Raw genomic sequence first — 18,842 nt, forward strand, 5'->3', positions numbered from 1 at the left:
TGTCACAGAGCCACGAATATCAGAGGTGGGATTCTACCCCAGATTTTACTCACTGAAAGTTCATCATTCTATCCACTATGCTACAGAAATCAGCTAAGGATATTGTAACATCCTGCCAGAGGGGTCTATATTTTAATATAAGCTTGAGCTTTTTTTTAAACTCTTCATTGCTTTGATGTTTCTAAAATTCCCTCAGTCAGGTGTTTTTAACCTGGACCATTAACTTGTTCGTTTTTTTTCTAATATTTTGATACCTGTATTTCATCATAATTATTTTCCTTAACAATGCTGTTTATTATATTTTATGTATTTTAAAACATTATTCCAAGGAGTCTGTAAGGCTTCACCAGGCTACCAAAGGAGTTTGTGACACATAAAGGTTAAGAATCGCTGCCTTCAGTGTATGTTGCAGTTGCCTAGGAATATTTTTTGGTTAATTTTAGATCTGTAAATTCATTGTTGTAGTGAGCACCTAATATGGAGACTCCCTTCACCAATATAGATCAGCAACTACTCTGTAATCTGAAATCCTATTTGACTGTAGCACTGAGAAAAAAAAAATGTCTAATGAGTTGCCCAGGGTCACAGAGTATGTTTCAGAGGTAGGATGTGAACCCATGTCCAGTTCACCCTAGGGCCAACTTTCCATCCTTTCCTATTCAAATCACCTTTCATCTGGAATCTAGTAGATTCTTAATGAACATTAGCTATATTTAATAGAAATGGACTTATTTGCAGTGATTTCTGGGATGGGTTCTTTTTCTTAGTAATTGTTTTTGTTGTTATTGTTGTTCAGTCATTTTATACTCTCCATGACCCCATTTAGGGTCTTATTTTTTTATTTTATTTAAATAGTTAATTTAGAATATTTTTCTATAGTTACAAGAATCATATTCTTTCCCTCCCTTCCTCCAACCCCCCTCTCATAGCCGATGCACAATTCCTCTGGGTTTTACATGTGCTATTGATCCAGACCTATTTCCATATTACTAATATTTGCACTAGGGTGATCATTTAGAGTCTTTATCCCCAATCATATCCCCATTGACCCTTGGGATCAAACAGTTGTTTTTCTTCTGTGTTTCTACTCCCATTTAAGGTCTTCTTGGCAGAGATACTGGAGTCATTTGCCATTTCCTTCTCCAGCTCATTTTACAGATGAGGAAACAGAGGCAAACAGGGTTAAGTGACTTACCCAGGGTTATACAACTAATAAGTGTCTGACCCCAGATTTGAACTCAGGAAGATGAATCTTCCTGACTCCAGTCTAAGCACTCTATCCACTGCACCACATAACTACCCATTGGTAATTGTATAGTAAGTTGTAAATGAATTCTCATGTCCATTTGTCCCTTGCCTCTTTGATGACACCCAACGAGGTACCTTTTCTTAAAAGGATGGGATGGCAACCAAAGGGAATTAGCTCCACTCCCAATTACTTCTGGCCGACAGTTCAGATCTCTATATCAGAGCCATTTATACCCAGTACTTAAATGGATGTTCTGAGAGATATTTGAAAATCTGTGAAAACCTTCATGGGGTTCTTGTGCAAGCCAGTCTAATCAAATAAGATATTTGTAAAACATTTAGCACAGTGCCTGGCACATGGTAGGCATTTAATAAATGCTCATTTCTTTCTATGTTGAAACAAATTATATGTATTGAACTGTGCTTCTTATAGTTTTTTAGATTTAAACATATGGTCCAATAAGATGCCTCATCATCTTTGCTACAATTATGCATTTAGAAAAGGAACAAAATTGTTGAGTCCACAATTTTCCTACCTCCCTCTGCATCTTTGTTAGGTGAGGTATTATAAATATAGAACACTTAATATAACAGCAGACTTCTTAGATGGGTTGGTTAGTTTCCCTGGATTTTTTTCTTATTATAAGAGATCACTTTCTGGGAAAAATGGAGCAAATATACTATCCTCCTTCCAATTCATAGATGGTTGACGTTGCATATAAATATTGCATAGACTCTTACAAACACTAATGTGTGAGCTGGTTTTGCTGAACTGCTTTAAACCTCCTCTTTTTAAATCTTTGTTTAGAGAGCTAGCTGGTGGGGTCAGGGTCTGGGGAGCCGTGGGGGCAGTTAATTGGCTCAATAGATTGAGAGCCAGGCCTGCAAATTGGAGAGTTGGGGTTCAAATCTGACCTCAATCCCTTCCTAGCTGTGTGACCCTGGCAAGTCCCTTAACCTCGATTCCCAGTCCTGACTGCTCTTTCGCCTTGGAAACAATACACAGTATTTATTATGAGACCAAAGGTAAGGGTTTAAAAAGAGGTGGGGCAAACTGACTGAACAGGCAGACAAAAGAGATATTTGGAAAATTAAGGTGATATGACAAAAAGCATTGCATCAATGAAAGTGTAAAAAACAATTCCGGGTATAAAAATATATTTTCATAATGTTTTGGTAATAGGAAAACCAAAATGATTTGTTTGAAATTTTACTGTCTGAATTATTTAATTATGAATACATAATTAAAGTTCATTCCTAACACAATGTTTCTAAAGATTATTCTTTTCCATCTTTTGAAGCTATGATGGAACAGAAAAGTTTCCAAAAATTCTATTTAGCTATTCTGTTTAGTTTGGCATTATTATCAACTGAATAAAACTGTCTCATTCAAATGGGCCAATTTAGTCTTGGGGCTTGTGCTCAGACTTAAAAGTGATTAGGGCATCACTGTATAGACCCTAATGGTAAGTGGTGGACTAGTAGCCTCATCATCTGAGAGATATAATGGTTTTTGGTGTATCCATTTCAATGGAATAAATTACTGATTGATTCAATCAAAGCAGAGATACTATAATGCTCCAATACTACCACCGAAATAGAGCAAATATCAAAGGATATGAAGTTTTCAGTTACTGAAAATTTTTGAACCCTCTATGAAGGGAGGCTTGGGGAGGAGTTTATTGTTCTATCCTCCAATCCTATTAGACACATACCACTCCAGGAGTTTAAAGGCAGAAATATATCAGAAGAGCACTTTTTGCCAAGGCCAAAAACCTTGTAACACAATGGGTGAATCAATTAAGAATAGGTAAGCTAAATGTGAGAAAATATTATTGTATTGTAAGAAACAACAAATAAGAAAGATTCAGACAAATTTGGGTGGTTAATTAGGAAACCTTGGATCCAAAGCTTGTCTTGGTACAAATTGATTACCTTCTCTGGACCTCAGTTTTCTCATCTGTAAAATGAAAGGTTTGGACTTTGTGGCTCTAAGGTCCCTTCCTCCTCTAATCAATGATCTGATGACATATGAACAGAGGCAAAGAGGAGCATTAAGAGACTAAGAAGCAATGACCATAATCATTTTAAAGAAAATAGTATTAAAAACATCCAAAGGTAAATAAATATAAAAGCCTAAATTCTAAAAAAAAAAATAAGTATGAAACATTTTTCCTTTTTCTTTAATAGGAGAGGCAGTAGGCTAGAGGTGCAAATGGCCATTTTATCAGTTTTACTTAACTGTTTTCCTTTGTTAGAAGGGTAAATTGGAAGAGTGGAGGTTAATGGGGAAGGACAGTGATGTTTTAAAAAACATCACTAAAACTTTTAAAAAGCAGATCAACTTACCTTCATTTAATTCCTTCTTTTTTCAGCCAGAATTTATTTGGAAACCCTATGACCCCAGTCCAGCACCTAGCACCACTGAAAACATATGTTCCCCAAAAATATAATTCTTACTAATACCAAGACACTATAGCAATCTTGAATTTCAAATTATCAAATCCAAGGAAATCTCAGCACTTGGCATTTAACCCTACAGTGCAATTATCCACCTTTATTTAAGATTAATACATAGCATGGGAAATTGAAATTTCTTACTCTGTAAATGTTATGCACATGTCAAACTTTAATAAATATCCAGCAATGGGGAAAATGGCAATTCCAATTCATCTTGATACACAGAGATTTCATAGCAAATGTGTAAGGAGATTGTATAGCTGCCTCACTGGCCTCAGGAAGACAGAAAAGTCACTAAGACACAGCATCATTTTATAAGACTAACTACCAAATGGACAACTGCACCATGTCATACCATTCATTCCAGAGTGATTTGGAAAGGGTAGCATCTTTATATCATACTCTGTGGCTCAAGGGGTTATTTGGGGCAAAAGAGCCCTGCAAAAAAAGGGAAAGTAGAGGGTATACCAAAACTTGTTCTATTCCATCCTGCTACAACTAACTTTATTTTTTTAAAAACCTTGAAAAATTCTCCTGGTTTTCTATGAAGTGAATTTGATTTTGTGCATAACTAAATGATACTTTAAATATATTCTATATTAAAAAGTAATTTCAGATGACTAGCATAATAAATGAAATATTTTAACATTTCATGTTTAAAATATCATTCCCAAACATATAAACAAAAGAAACTAGAAAACTAGATATTGGTAAAATAAATAAATCTACCTAGGTTTTAGGCTCAAAATATAGAAAACAAAAACTTAAAAAATTTAATTTTAAACTTCACTGTATATGATTCCCTATTATAGACTAGTCTAATATTCTAATTAGACTAATGATATTATTATGAGTTACAAGTAATTAATGTTACTAAAAAGCTGCCTATGCCCATTCATGTGGGCAGTCAGGCAGATAATTGTTTTAAGTCAGACTAATGAAATCACAATATCTAGGATCAAAGTAGAACAATTGATTGCAACATTTACCTAGTATTCATATGTGTATTGTGTAAAAATAAATTCTATAAGATATTATTATAAGTTTTGGTGGTGAAAAAATGGATAGAAATTGGATGATTAGGGCTAAGGAAAAAGAAACCAATATACTGGTTGGCATATTTCAATTATAAACAACAAAATTATAAATAAGTTTTACAGAGTTGAAATGTTCTCTGTCCAGAGCCAATCCCTAAATCTAAGTAGAATAGCTGACCTTTTTCCTAATGTGCTTGACCTGAATTAGTTCCTTATTTTATACTTGTGTAGAAAGGTGATATTGGTACCCAGGAATATCTACCACATTCCAACCTAGGCCTTTTCCCAGGGGGGCACTCTACCCCCTATCAATGTCACAAAAGACAGGTATCAAGTTGGACAGATATATTCCGGATATCTCAAAAGGAATTAGAAATGCATTTTCTATTGGCCATATGGTTGTAAATGATGGTTTAGTGTAGCTGAAATTATATTATTTAAATTATGTTTGTCACATTATAGTTTAAATAGTTCTTCATGGGCTGCCTCTGGACTCCAACAAGGACATATACTTTGAGCTCCAAACTACTATTTTAGAAATGACCTTTTAAAACTAGACCAATCCTCAAGTTGTTAAATCTCCACAAGATTTGAAACAAGTTATTATCAGTAAATTATAAAAATCATCTAAGATATATTTTCATAGCATAGAAAGGAGTTATGCACTATAGTATACAGGAAAAGTGCAAATTTGGAGTCAGCAGTCCTGAGTTTAAGCTCTGGCTTTGATGACAGAGAGACTGATCTACTGATCAATAGTGAATATGGATGAGAAAAATGTTAGATAGATGACAGATAGATAGATAGATAGATAGATAGATAGATAGATAGATAGATAGATAGATGGATGGATGGATAGATAGATAGATAGATAGATAGATAGATAGATAGATAGATAGATAGATAGATAGATAGATGGATGGATGATAAGAGAGATGGACAGACAGACTGGCAGACGAAGAGATGATAGGTAGATAGATGACCAATAAAGATAGGTAGATAATGGGTAGGGAAAGAGAGAGACAAAAGGATGATGATGATGATGTTGATGAGGTAGATAGATGATTGATGGAGAGATAGACAAAGATAGGTAGATAATGGATTGTGAGAGAGAGAAAGAGAGAGAGACAGAGATGATGATGATGATGATGATGATGATGATAGGCAGATAGATGAATGATGGATAGATGGACATAGATAATTGACAGATAAGTATATGTAATATATAGGGAGAAGGGGAAAAGAGAGGGAGAGAAGAAAGATGTAACAATAGGTAGATGATTGGTACCTAGAGACAGAAAGAAGAGATCGATAATAGGGAAATTGGTAGAGAGATAGATGATACATAGATAGACATGGGTAGAAAGATAAATGGGCAGATAGGTGGTGATGTAAACAGAATGCTGGATCTGAAGTCAGGAAGAGCTGAATAATTAAGTATTTATTAGATGCCAATGCCAAGCCCTGTGCTAAGAGCAGAGGATGGAAATATAAGCAAGTAAGACAGTTCCTACCCTCAGGGAGATCACACTCTAATAGAGAAAGACAACAAATAAATGGGGAGCTAAAAAGGAATTCTAGGTGCTCACCTATGGGCTCCAAGAATCCCATAGACAGAGTCCGAGGAGGGAAGGATGGAGGAGGGAGGAGACACAGAGTGGAAATAATGCTTCCAAAGCAATAGACTTCTAATGAAAATGCCTCTTTTTTATTTCTACTAATACATACTATCAGAGTTGGTGCTTTGCACCCAGTGAGTACTCAAAGAATGCCTACTGAATGAATTACTAGGAATATTGATACTCTTACAATACCTTGCTATTGTCACATTATTTCAGTAGTGTATTCTTCATGCCACTAGGTAGTGTAGTGGATAGATCAATGAGCTTGATATTAGAAAGACTCATCTTTGTGAGTTCAAATCCCACATCAGACACTGTGTGACCTTGGGACAGTCATTTAAACCTTTTGCCTCAGTTTCTTCATCTCTAAAATGAGCTAGAGAAGGAAATGGCAAACCAATTTAGTATCTTTGCCAAGAAAAATTCCAAAATGGGGTCACAAAGTCATATGTGACTGAACAACATACTTGGGCAGTCATCCTTATATTTACCACTACCTCATCTCATCCTATACCTATGAATACTTTTGACAATTGATCTGGTTAAGTTTGTGTATAGATGTGTTGTTCCAGAAAATGCTAAAGCCAAGCTGCACATGATGGAAGGAACCTGCATCTCTGTCCAATGACATATCTCTGAATACAAAACCTCTATAGCAAGGGGGAAAAGGCAGTATATTATTTATCTGTTGACAAAGAGAGCCTGGCGTGAAGGTGGCAATTCATTTATTTTATGTCCACACAACAGCAAACAAATGTTTTAGCAAGCAATAGATAGACTGGTGTGAAGCAGTGTCTCGACCCAGAAATTTGTTCTACCCTTTTTTTTCATCATTTTTTCCAAACGTTTGTTTCTGTCACATCAGAGGGAGGCTGTCAGTGACTCTGGCTAGAAATCACAAACCATAGCTTGGCTCCCAATGTATCTTCTTTCTAGGCTATTTTCCCTTTAACACTCTTTCAAAATTGTTTAGAAGAAAAAAATATAAAAGAATGTCAGAAGGAAAAGACTTCTGGCATAGACCAAACTTATACTTCCTTTTGTGGAACTTAGAACACTAAGCATTTCATTGTAACAGTTCATCACATAAAAACCACTGTGAAATAGAAGACTTGAGAAGAAAAGAACGTCTGAGTTTAAAAATGTAATAAAACCTGATCACAGAATATCTGACTGAATTTTTTAACTATTTAGGTTGTAAATTACTGTCTTATGGATAGGTGGGTCAATGGGTGGATAGATGAATGGATAAATAAGAAGGAAAAGATGAAGGAGCAAAGGAAGGAAAAAAATTTTGAGTATTTCTTATATGCCAGGAACTATGTATGCTAAGTGCTGGGGCCACAAGACAGTCCCTACTTTCAATGACTTTATATTCTAATGGGAGGAAACAACGCATAAAGATGAACTGGAAAGGAAGCAATTGTCTGGACAACTGATTCTAGGCAAAATAAGGTGAAGACTCACCTATGAGAGGCCAGCATCCCAGGTGTCCAAGGTGCTAGTATTGACCATTCCAAGAAGAAATGCTGAACAGGGGAAAATATTGGCAATTGGGAAGAGAAAAACAATCTTGTACCTTGTCCTCATCTCTTACTGTTACCACGTCTTCATGCTTAGAAGTTCAATAATCTCACAGGCATGGGCATACCCTCCATGGTGCAGAAGATCATGGCATATGGATGCGATCTGGGACAAAAAGATAAATCCACATAGAAATACAGAGGAACCCTAGGGAAAGTCCTTAGCACACTAGAAATCTTGGCAGTTGTAACATTATGTTCCAATGGAAATTAGACTTAGTACTTCCATATGTTAATGAATCCACTTCTTATTGACTTGATTACTCCATCCAACAATCAAGCTCCCAACATATCCATGTCTTCTCATTCCATTAATTCAATTCAACAAACATTTTTAAGTACCTACGTTATACCAGTTACTGTACTAGAAAAAGAAACAGAAACAAACAAACAAAAAAAACCCTCTCACACTTCTAAGGAATTTATATTTTACTGATGTTTGGAAGAAACAATATATAATCAGATAAATCAGATAAAATAGAAACATATAAAATTGCTTATTCCCCTCTCCTACATATACATAAACATATACACACATATGCAACAGGAGGTATCAGGAAATACAATATACAATGGAAAGGACTTAAGTTGAACTACAAATAGAGGTAGGAATTACAAGAAGTGAAAGTTAAGAGGCAGGGAATTCTAGGTACGAAAAACAATCTTTTTTTTCATTTTTTTTATTTTAAACATTATTTTATTTGGTCATTTCCAAACATTATTCACTGGAAACAAAGATCATTTTCTTTTCCTCCCCTCCCCGCCTCCCACCACCTTTCCCTCTCCCATAGCCGACGCACGATTCCACTGGTTATTACATGTATTCTTATCTCGAACCCATTTCCCTGTTGTTGGTATTTGCATTAGAGTGTTCATTTAGAGTCTCTCCTCAGTCATATCCCCTCAACCCCTGTAGTCAAGCAGTTGCTTTTCATCAGTGTTTTTATTGCCACAGTTTATCCTCTGCTTGTGGATAGTATTTTTTAGATCCCTGCAGATTGTTCAGGGACATTGCATTTACACTAATGGAGAAGTCCATCACCTTTGATTGTACCACAATGTATCAGTCTCTGTGTACAATGTTTTCCTGGTTCTGCTCCTTTCGCTCTGCATCACTTCCTGGAGGTTGTTCCAGTCTCCATGGAATTCCTCTACTTTATTATTCCTTTTAGCACAATAGTATTCCATCACCAACATATACCACAATTTGTTCAGCCATTCCCCAATTGAAGGGCATCCCCTCGTTTTCCAATTTTTGGCCACCACAAAGAGTGCAGCTATGAATATTCTTGTACAAGTATTTTTCCTTATTATCTCTTTGGAGTACAAACCCAGCAGTGCTATAGCTGGATCAAAGGGCAGACAGTCTTTTATCACCCTTTGGGCATAGTTCCAAATTGCCCTCCAGAATGGCTGGATCAATTCACAACTCCACCAGCAATGAATTAGTGTCCCCACTTTGCCACATCCCCTCCAGCATTCATTACTTTGCATAGCTGTTATGTTAGCCAATCTGCTCGGTGTGAGGTGATTTGTTTTGATTTGCATCTCTTTGATTATAAGAGATGTAGAGCATTTTTTCATGTGCTTATTAATAGTTTTGATTTCTTTGGCTGAGAACTGCCTGTTCATGTCCCTTGCACTTTTATCAATAGGAGAATGGCTTGATTTTTTGTACAATTGATTTAGTTCTTTGTAAATTTGAGTAATTAAAGCTTTGTCAGAGGTTCTTATGAAGATTGTTTCCCAATTTGTTGCTACCCTTCTGATTTTGGTTACATTGGTTTTGTTTGTACAAAAACTTTTTAATTTGATGTATTCCAAATTATTTATTTTGCATTTTGTAACTCTTTCTAATTCTTGCTTGGTTTTGAAGTCTTTACCTTCCCAAAGGTCTGACGTGTATGCTATTCTGTGTTCGCCTAATTTTCTTATAGTTTCCTTCTTTATGTTCAAGTCATTCACCCATTTTGAATTTATCTTGGTGTAGGGTGTGAGGTGTTGATCTAAACCTAATCTTTCCCACACTGTCCTCCAATTTTCCCAGCAGTTTTTATGAAATCGTGGATTTTTGTCCCAAAAGCTGGAATCTGTGGGTTTGTCATATACTGTCTTGCTGAGGTTGCTTGCCCCCAGTCTATTCCACCGATCCTCCTTTATGTCTCTTAGCCAGTACCAAATTGTTTTGATGACCGCTGCTTTATAATATAGTCTAAGATCTGGGACTGCAAGACCCCCTTCCTTTGTATTTTTTTTCATTATTTCCCTGGATATCCTTGATCTTTTGTTCTTCCAAATGGACTTTGTTATGTTTTTTTCTAAATCAGTAAAAAAAATTTTTGGAAGTTCCATGGGTATGGCACTAAATAGATAGATGAGTTTGGGTAGGATGGTCATTTTTATTATATTGGCTCGTCCTACCCATGAGCAGTTAATGCTCTTCCAATTGTTCAAGTCTAGTTTTAGTTGTGTGGAAAGTGTTTTGTTCATAAAGTTCCTGTGTTTGTCTTGGGAGATAGATTCCTAAGTATTTTATTTTGTCTAAGGTAATTTTGAATGGGATTTCTCTTTCTAGTTCTTGCTGCTGAGCTGTGTTGGAATTATATAGAAATGCTGATGACTTATATGGGTTTATTTTGTATCCTACAACTTTGCTAAAGTTGTTGATTATTTCGATTAGCTTTTTGGTTGAATCTCTAGGATTCTTTAAGTAGACCATCATGTCATCAGCAAAGAGCGATAATTTGGTCTCCTCCTTGCCTATTTTAGTGCCTTCAATTTCTTTTTCTTTTCTAATTGCCACTGCTAGTGTTTCTAATACAATGTCAAATAATAGAGGTGATAATGGGCATCCTTGTTTCACTCCTGATCTTAATGGGAATTGATTTCGTTTATCCCCATTGCAGATGATATTAGTTGATGGTTTTAGATATATACTGTTTATTATTTTTAGGAACGACCCTTCTATTCCTATGCTTACAAAAAACAATCTTGAAGAGGCACCAAAGTAAGAGATATGTGGTCAGGCATATATTAATATGAGAAAATATGACAGAACATACTGTGATTGAGGTCAAAGAAGGGGAAACTATTCTAGAAAGATATGTAGGAGCAAGAATGTGAAGTTCATTAACTGTCAAAGGGATTTATGTCTTTTCTTAGAGGCAGTTGGGCATTCCCAAGTGGAAGTATGGCATGCTTAGACCTATCTTTTATTTATTTTTTATTTATTGAATTAATTAATTTAGAATATTTTACCTTGGTTACATGATTCATATTTTCCCCATGTTTCTTCCTCCCCCCTCCCATATCCAATAAGAAATTCAACTGGGTTTTTCATGTGTCATTGATCAAGACATATTTCCATATTATTAATATTTTCAATAGAGTGATCATTTAGTCTGAATCCCTAATCATATCCTCATGGAACCACGTGATCAAACAAATATTTTTCTTCTGCGTTTCTATTCCCACAGTTCTTTCTCTGAATATGGATAGCGTTCTTTCTTGTAACTCCCTCTGAATTGTCTTGGATCATTGCATTACTGCCAGTAGAGAAGTCCATTATATTCAATTGTATCACGGTGTATCAGTGTCTGTTCACAAAGTCCTCCTGGTTCTGCTCCTCTCATTCTGCATCAATTCTTGGAGGTCATTCCAGTTCACATGGAATTCCTCCAGTTTATTATTCCTTTTAGCACAATAGTATTCCATCACCATCAGATATCACAATTTGTTCAGCCATTCCCCAATCAAAGGGCAGCTCCTCATTTTCTCATCTTTTGCCATCACAAAGAGTGTAACTATGAATATTTTTGTACAAGTCTTTTTTCCTTATTATCTCTTTGGAGTATAAACCCAGCAGTGGTATGCCTGGATCAAAGGTAGGCATGCATTTAAATCCCTTTGGACATAATTCCAAATTGCCTAACAGATCAATTGGATAAATTCACAACTCTTATTAGCAATGCATTAGTGTCCCAATTTTGCCACATCCCATCCAACATTTATTACTTTCCTTTGCTGTCATATTGGCCAATCTGCTAAGTGTGAGGTGGTAACTCAGAGTCATTTTGATTTGCCTTTCTCTAATCATAAGAGATTTAGAACATTTTTCATGTGCTTATTAATAGTTTTGATTTCTTTATCTGAAAATTGCCTATTCATATCCCTTGCCTATTTATCAATTGGGATATGGCTTGATTTTTTTTTGGACAATTGATTTAGTTCCTTATATTTTGGGGAAATTAGAACTTTTTTAGAGTTGTTTGTTATAAAGATTTTTTCCCAACTTGTTGCTTCCCTTCTAGTTTTGGATGCTTTGATTTTGTTTGTACAAAACCTTTATAATTTGATGTAATCAAAATTATTCTTTTTACATTTTGTAATATTCTCCATTTCTTGCTTGGTCTTAAATTCTTTCCCTTCCCATAGATCTGACACTTATACTATTCTTTGTTCACCTAATTTTCTTATAGTTTCCTTCTTCATGTTCAAGTTGTTTACCCATTCTGAATTTATCTTGGTATAGGGTATGAGATGTTGATCTAGACCTAATCTCTCCCACACTGTTTTCATATTTTCCCAATGGTTTTTGTCAGTGTGTTCTTGTCCCAAAAGCTATGATGTTTGGGTTTATCATATACTATCTTGCTTAGGACATTTGCCCCAAGTCTATTCCACTGATCCTCCCTTCTGTCTCTTAACCAGTACCATATTGTTTTGATGACCACTGCTTTATAGTACAGTTTAAGATCTGGTACTACAATGTCCCCATCATTCACATTTTTTTTTCATTAGTTCCCTTGATATTCTTAGTCTTTTGTTCTTCCAAATAAACTTTGTTATAATTTTTTCTAATTCAATAAAAATGTTTTGGTAGTTTAATAGGTATTGCAAACAAGTAAATTAATTTGGGTAGGATTGTCATTTTTATTATGTAAGCTCATCCTACCAATGAGCAATTAATGTTTTTCCAATTATTTAGATCTAGTTTTAGATGTGTGGAGAGTGTTTTATAGTTATGATCATATGATTCCTGTGCTTGATTCCTAAATATTTTATATTGTCTAGGGTGATTTTAAATGGAATTTCTCTTTCTAACTCTTGCTGCTGAGTTGTGTTGAAAATATATAGAAATGCTGATGATTTATATGGGTTTATTTTATATCCTGCAACTGCCAAAGTTGTTATTTCCACTAGCTTTTTAGTTAATCCTCTAGGATTCTTTAAGTAGACCATTATATCATCTGTAAAGAGTAATAGTTTAATCTCTTCATTGTCTATTTTAATCCTTTCAATTCCTTTTTCTTCTCTAATTGTTACTGCTAGTGTTTCTAATACAATATTAAATAATAGAGGTGATAATGGACATCATTGCTTCACTCCAGATCTTATTGGGTAGGTTTCTAACATCCCCTTTGCAGATGATATTTGCTGATGGTTTTAGATATATACTTTTTATTGTTTTTAGGAATAGTCCTTCTATTCCTATACTTTCTAGTTTTTTCAATAGGAATGAGTGTTGCATTTTGTCAAAGTCTTTTTCTCTAGTTATTGAGATAATCATGTGATTTCTGTTGGTTTGGTTGTTGATATGGTCAATTATGTGGATGATTTTCCTAATATTAAACCATCATTGCATTCCTGGCATAAACCCACCTAGGTCATAGTGAATAACCCTCGTGATCATTTGCTGGAGTCTTTTTGCTAGTATTCTATCTAAAATTTTTGCACCTATGTTCATTAAAGAGATTGGTCTATAGTTTTCTTTCTTTGTTTTTGGTCTGCCAGGCTTTGGAATCAGTACCATATTTGTGTCATAAAAAGAGTTTGGTAAAACTCCTTTGATTATTTTGTCAAATAGTTTGTATAGTATTGGGATTGGTTGTTCTTTAAATGTTTGATAGAATTTACTTGTGAATCTATCTAGCCCTGGGGATTTTTTTCTTAGGGAGTCCTTTGATGGCTTGTTCAATTTCTTTTTCTGAGATGGTATTATTTAAGTATTCATTTTCCTCTTTTGTTAATCTAGGCAATTTATATTTTTGTAAATATTTATCCATTTCCTAGTTATATCCATAACCTAGATTGCCATATTTATTGACATATAATTGGGCAAAATAGTTCTTAATAAATACCCTCATTTCCTCTTCATTAGAGGTGAGATCTCCCTTTTCATCTTTGACACTGTTAATTTTATTTTATTATTTTCTTTTTTGTTAGATTAACCAGTACTTTATCTATTTTATTTCTTTTTCAAAGTACCAACTCCTAGTCTTATTTATTAATTCAATTGTTCTTTTAATTTTAATTTTATTAATTTCTCCTTTGATTTTTAGGATTTCCAATTCAGTTTTTATCTGGGGGGGTTAATTTGTTCTCTTTCTATTTTTTTTTTTAATTTGCATGCCCAATTCATTGACCTTTTCCCTCTCTGATTTGTTGATATATGCACTCAGGGAGCTAAAATTTCCCCTGAATTCTTCTTTGGCTGCATCCCATAGATTTTGATATGGTCTCTTCATTGTCATTTTCTTCAGTGAAATTATTAATTGTTTTTATGATTTGTTCTTTAGCCAATCAATTTTGGAAAGTCATATTATTTAATTTCCAATAAATGTTTTATTTACCTCTCCATATACTCTTACTAATCAAAATTTTTATTGCATTATGATCGGGAAAAGTTGCATTTATTATTTATTTTTTTGCATTTGTTTGCAATACATGGTCAATCTTTTGAATGTACCATGTGCTCCTGAAAAGAAGGTGTATTCCCTTTTGTCCCTATTTATTTTTCTCCATATGTGTATTAACTGTAATTTCTAAGATTTCATTCACATCTCTTACCTCTTATTTATTTATTTGTTTTGATTTATCTAGATCTGATAGAGGAAGGTTCAAGTCTCCCAGTAGTATAGTTTTATTATCTATTTCCTCCTTAAGCTCCAATAGTTTCTCCTTTAAAAATCTGGATGTTATGGCATTTGGTATATACATGTTGAATACTGCTATTTCTTCATTGTCTATACTGCCTTTTATTAGAACATAATCACCTTCCATATTTCTTTTAATCAGATCTATTTTTAGTTTTGCTTTGTCAGATATCATGATTTCTACTCCCACCTTCTTTTTCTCACTTGATACCCAATAAATTTTGCTCCAGCCTCTTACCTTTAACCTGTGTGTCTACCTGCCTCATTTGTGTTTCTTATAGACAATATATGGCAGGGTTTTAGTTTCTAATCCATTCTGCTATTTGCTTCTGTTTTATGGGTGAGTTCATCCCACTCACATTCAGAGTTATGATTACCACCTGTGGATATCTCATCATTTTGATTTCATCTCCTAGTCCTGCCCTTTCTTCTTTTACAATTTCCTTCCATACCAGCATTTTGCTTTTAATCAGTCCCCCTTATTCCCCAATTTTATGTTACTTTCCTTCCCACCCCCTCCCTTCTTATACCCCTCTTATTATTTTAAATGTCTATTAAATTCCTCCCGTACCTTTCCTTCCCTTTTGAAATGACCCACCCCACTCCCTGCCTTGGTTTTTCCCTCTCAACTTCCCTGTAGGGTAAGATAGAATTCTATACCCCAATGAATCTAGCTGCTCTTCTCTCTCAGAATTGGTTCCACTGAGAGTAGGGTTTACATATAACCTATTAGCACTCTATTCCTCTCTTTCTTATAATAGCATTCTTCCCCTTCCCCTCCCATGTGCCTCTTTATGTGGTATAATTTATCCTATTTTTCTTCTACCTTCAAGTTTCTCTTGGTGCCATCTTCTATCCCACCCTTGTTTTTTAACTATCATCTTAAACCACTTAGTACTCCAACCTCTGCCTATGAATAATTCTTGTATCTACTATGATAGTGAAAACAATTTTTGAGAGTTACAAATATCATTTTTCCACATAGGAATATAAACAATTTGACCTTACTGAAGCCGTTCAATTTTCCCCTCTTTCTTGTTTACCTTTTCATGTCTCTCATTGATTTTGTATTTGAACATCCTTTAGTTCTGGGTAGACCTATGTTTTAGGAATATCATTTGGGCAACTATACAGATCTAGTGTGATTTATATGCTAAAGACTTCTTCTAAGCTTTTTTTTAATATCCCAAGAGCATCACTTCATGATTTAGGCTATCCATCTCATTCATCCTTAGTTATTGATCAATCTACATTCTTTCCTGATCTCATATTCCCCAGTGCTATATTTTTTGGCAATAAGACTTGGAATCTGAATATTGCACATGAGTCATTGTTAGAAATACCCAGAAGCTAAGGAGCTCAGTGGATTAAGTCAAGCCTAGAGACAGGAGGTCTTGGGTCCAAATCTTGCCTCAGATACTTCATAGCTATTTGACCTGGACAAGTCATTTTAGCCATTACTGCTCTTCTGCCTTGGAACCAATGCTTAATATTGATTCTAAAATGGAAAGTAAGGGTTTATAAAAAAAAAAGAAAGGAATACCCAGTCATATGTTTGGTCTCATACCAAGTTTTCTGCATGTGCGATTTTCCTTCCATCCCCCTTTGTTGGTTTGTTAGTAGATTTTGTTGGCTATTTTCCACAATTTTCCTCATCATTATTATCCTTTCCAAATGAGTTTATATTCATAATTTGTATTGCATATAGCTGTCATATCTCTCTACTTGGCACTAGGAAAAGAGGAAGTCTCTGGGCTCATTTAACCTTGTGGTAATTGCTTTACTCTGCTTAACTATGATAGGGAAAAGTTATAGTGTATTTCCATGTCTTTTCCTTTATCTATTTTACATTTTTTGGCAGTCATTAGCTTATTGGAAAGGTCAACTTGGAGACATTTTAATTGAACTTAGTGTTTTCTTTTCATCTTCTTCCTACCTATTAATCTGGTGTTGATTTTAACCTTTGCTTTCAAGTCTGTACATCTGACCACATGGAGAGCTATTTCTGAAATGACTCCACATCAGCAAACATTCATTTCCTGCCTTCCAAGACCTAGCTAATTTGATTTTGGGGGATGTAATTTTGTCCTTGCTATTTCTAGCACCTTCTCACTCTCCTTGAAGAAAATATTTGTAATATATTGCCCTGAGGCTTCTGGGGCATCTATAAGTTTTGGGCCACTTTTATTTCTTAGCCTGAACCACATTTTACACCTATCTTTTCACTATCTTCTAATATATCCAATTTTGTATTATAGTCACCAATCATTAATAATTATAATATTAGATGTGTGCCTATATAGATAGATATAGATATATGTAGTTTAGAGTAATTTTTGACTTAAAATTTATCTCTTTGTCCTCTGCAACAGTTTTTGTTAAACACATTGCCATTATCTTCATGTTAATTTTTAAAACCTATATTGATAATGAGTGCTACAAATCCAAGTGCCTGAGTATCTCATAAAATTATGGGTGGATTTGCCCTTGAATGCATGATGATACCAATTCTGACTTGCCTCATCAAAGAAAACCTGCATTCTTCCATTTCACTGTAGCTTCTTATGCCTTATTCTTTTGTTTGTACCAAGAATTTAAAATTGTTTTATAGACAGATATAAGGAACACTAAAATTTATCAAGCCCTTTCATTTTTAGATAATAAAACTGAGACACAGACATTAAAGGACTTGCCCAAGGTCACATTCGAGTTCCATCAAGAGTATATTATATCATGAGTGATTAGAAAGAGATCTTTTATTTTGAGAACCAATAGTTAAAGATTTTAAATGGTCTGAGAATTGTGATGTGTAGTCTTCCAGGACTCTGATATTATCACGGAAAAAGCAAAATGAGACCCCCATAGTACTGAAGGTCACTTGTGTTTTCTTTTAACTTGAAAGAACCTAATAGAGCTTTAAATTATGCTGGCATAAACTTTGAGAAACAAGAAAAACTTCAACTACATTGAAACAACAGAATAATGTTTTGTGGAGAGTTTCTTTTCTGTTGAGCCATTTTTCAATCATGTCTGATTCTTCATGATCCCATTTGGGGTTTTCATGACAAAAATACTGGAGTAGTTTGGCATTCCCTTCTCCAGATTATTTTACAAATGAGGTAACTGAGGCAAAATGGGTTAAGTGATGTACCCAGGGTCACACAGCTAGAAGGAAGTGTTTTCTTAGGAATATTAATATCTACATCCTAAAGGTGGGTGACAGAAAGTGAGGATATAAAATATGTAAGCATTAGTCAAGTTTTCTCCAGCATTAGGCAACTACATTTATTCATGAAAAGAAAAAAATTCTACTCCCCCCAGTTATTTGGTCCAAAACAGTTGATTATTTTGTCTTCCAGGATTATTTTGTCTTTCCCTATAGTGATTCATTCTTGTCTGTTTTTAATTTGCAAAGAGAATTTTTCCAATATCCCTGCTTTTTATCTTAACTACAGCCTTTTTCTGTGACATAGAATGCTTTGGAATATATCAGTGGCCTCACCACAAGAAGTACAATTTTATTGGCCATTCAGCTACTCATTCACTTTACAATGGTAGCTAGTTTCTAGGTTTACTTGCTAGCTCGCTATTGCCCTATGGTGAAAAAAATCAATTTCTGTCATGCAGATTCCATGGTAATTTTTTTCCTCATTGTTTTCCACACATCTTCTATCAAACTGAATACAAGTGGGAAGTCTTGTTAGAAAGGGCACCATTTGTGTAACCATATGCCCGGATATTCATCTGGCTTTGGGTAACGGAAACTAGAGGGTTGATGAACATCTTGCAGTTGTTCTAGCCAGGATTAAAGGTGGATGGCAGGTTGCCAATGACCGTGCAATGAAAGTTCTAGGATCTCGTTGTTTCCTCTGTGTTCAAACAAAAGGCACTATTTAGAATTTAAGAAGCATCTTGCAAAGTATAAACAAAAAGACAAGAAATCTCATATTAACATTT

General features: G+C 34.7%; 1 protein-coding gene across 2 annotated transcripts in view; it reads left to right on the forward strand.

The window, feature by feature from the left end:
- Positions 1–18,842, forward strand: part of GALNTL6 (polypeptide N-acetylgalactosaminyltransferase like 6) — a 1,644,699-nt gene that overhangs the window by 1,367,689 nt on the left and 258,168 nt on the right. The gene's annotated exons all lie outside the window — the stretch shown is intronic.

This window comes from Monodelphis domestica, chromosome 6 (assembly GCF_027887165.1).
Source record: "Monodelphis domestica isolate mMonDom1 chromosome 6, mMonDom1.pri, whole genome shotgun sequence".
Taxonomy (NCBI): Eukaryota; Metazoa; Chordata; class Mammalia; order Didelphimorphia; family Didelphidae; genus Monodelphis; species Monodelphis domestica.